The sequence below is a fragment of the Opisthorchis viverrini genome, assembly GCF_000715545.1.
Source record: "Opisthorchis viverrini unplaced genomic scaffold opera_v5_376, whole genome shotgun sequence".
NCBI classification, from domain to species: domain Eukaryota; kingdom Metazoa; phylum Platyhelminthes; class Trematoda; order Opisthorchiida; family Opisthorchiidae; genus Opisthorchis; species Opisthorchis viverrini.
Window position 1 is genome coordinate 8,038 of NW_008752033.1, and position 1,885 is coordinate 9,922.

Here is a 1,885-nt window from a genome sequence, read left to right on the forward strand (position 1 = left end):
GTAGTTTGGTTAGGAGGGAGTTGTCCTCATATTGAACCGGGATATTGTTTGGCTTTGATTTTTCTGTCTAGGACATCTTAATGGAATATTCCTCTTGGGGTCGACCACTGATTTTGTTAGCCTGGTATAAAAGTTCTGGGGGCAGAACAGTTCATTGCTAGGGATGAGTCTGTGTTTCAGAATCTTCCTTCAACGGAAGCAGAGAAAATAAGAGTACAATTAGTCAAAGTCGTGAAGCNGCGTTTTAAGCATTACACCAACACAGCTGAGAGACTTGACCAAATCAAAACATATTTACAATACATTAATTACGAAGACAGACAAAAGTAAGTCCACGGTCGTCATGAGTTAACATTTGTCATAATCATCCTTTGAGTTGTTCTCCTTTCTCAAACCTGTCGGTTTGTTGTTCACATTATGAAGCCAAAACAATAATGAATACATTACAGATTTGACAACCGTCGATCTGATCAGGCGCTCACAAAGTGCAAACCCTCTTTCCGGGATTATGTGGTCCTTGACCTTGGAGCAGTCTGCATCAGCCAACCCCACGGTTCACTTTAAGGCGGTGGCGTTATGTGTAATGATTTCCTGGCCAACTCTGGTTCATCCTGTCGCAGCCAGTGCAGTCAGTCAAGGGTGATTCTTCTACCTCCGTCTCTTTATTGAAGTTTATCAGGGGAAATTAGCTCACGTGTAACTTGGCGCATGCTTTTGGTTCTAAGGCGAGACTCTCGTGTCTTTAATTTCATTTTTGGTCTTCGTGAACAAAGCGAAATCACTGCACCATATAAATTCAACCGGATGCTGGAACCATTTTCATACAGTCGAAAATTGTTTAATTTTATCGGTTCATTCCAAGCGCAGTTGAGGCATATTTTAGGTGTTGCAAACTTTGAGTGACCTAACTTGTGTCTGGGTCAATTCTGGCTGCAAATAACATACGCATATGAAGTGCGGCGGTTTGTGGAATGCTTTTGATCAGAATTCGCGATAGTCCGGGATGGTGACCTATATTTTGTCGAAATTTAATCACAGAGGACAATTGCTTTATGAAATAGGAATGCAGTTGTGCCCCTCCAGGAAGCCCCATTCATTTGGGCAATCGTGGTACATTGGATGTATGCCTATGGAACAGTGCCGATCTCCTACGGAAAGCCTCTAGTTAAGATTCACCGTAGTAAAGAACTTCGGGATTTTCTCACAGTCACAATCCTTATTCTAATCAACAAGAGAATTCTACCTTGAATCGCTTTGAAGCATTGAAGTTGGGATAGGTGTTACACAAGCACCCTCCCTTGCACGCTTCGCAGAAAGTTTCTGAGAGTATTTCACCTCTGGCGTTACTGGTATTCCCATTCTTGTGGCTCATTAGGTGGGCACAGTCCCCAACTTACCAACAACATTATGTTTCACTTGTCTGCGCTGATTTGATGGGTTCCGAGAAGAGCGAAACCGGGTTTTAAAGAAAATGTATCATTTGATAGTTTTTATGAACTGCAAGCAGTAAAGATTTGGATCAACTCTACCATGCGTGGCTGTGTGTAGAAAATTATTGAATCCTTTATATTCGAAATACGTTAGCCATAAGTTTTCTGAAAATTTTTCGATAGCCCATGACCGTATCCCCATTTTGGGGGCTCATCAGATGGGCCAACTCTTCAGGTTTCCATCCACACTGTTTTATTCCACGGCGCTGATTTGCTGAGCTCGAACAAGTGCGAAACCAAGTTTTCAAGAAAATGTGTTGTTGAAGAGTTATTATGAACTACAAGCAGTGCAAATCGGGATCAACTCTACCACGCCAATAATCAAATAAATTACTCTACTGCTTGTCGGAGTGTTAAGTAAATCCTCACCTCATAGAACAACCCGAAAATCCTAA

The 1,885-nt window shown here is 41.9% G+C and overlaps 1 protein-coding gene across 1 annotated transcript in view; it reads right to left on the bottom strand.

Moving 5' to 3' along the window:
* The window catches only part of T265_15168 (hypothetical protein), a gene marked incomplete at both ends in the record, with an annotated part of 31,103 nt that overhangs the window by 5,210 nt on the left and 24,008 nt on the right, over positions 1-1,885 (bottom strand). The window lies entirely within an intron of this gene.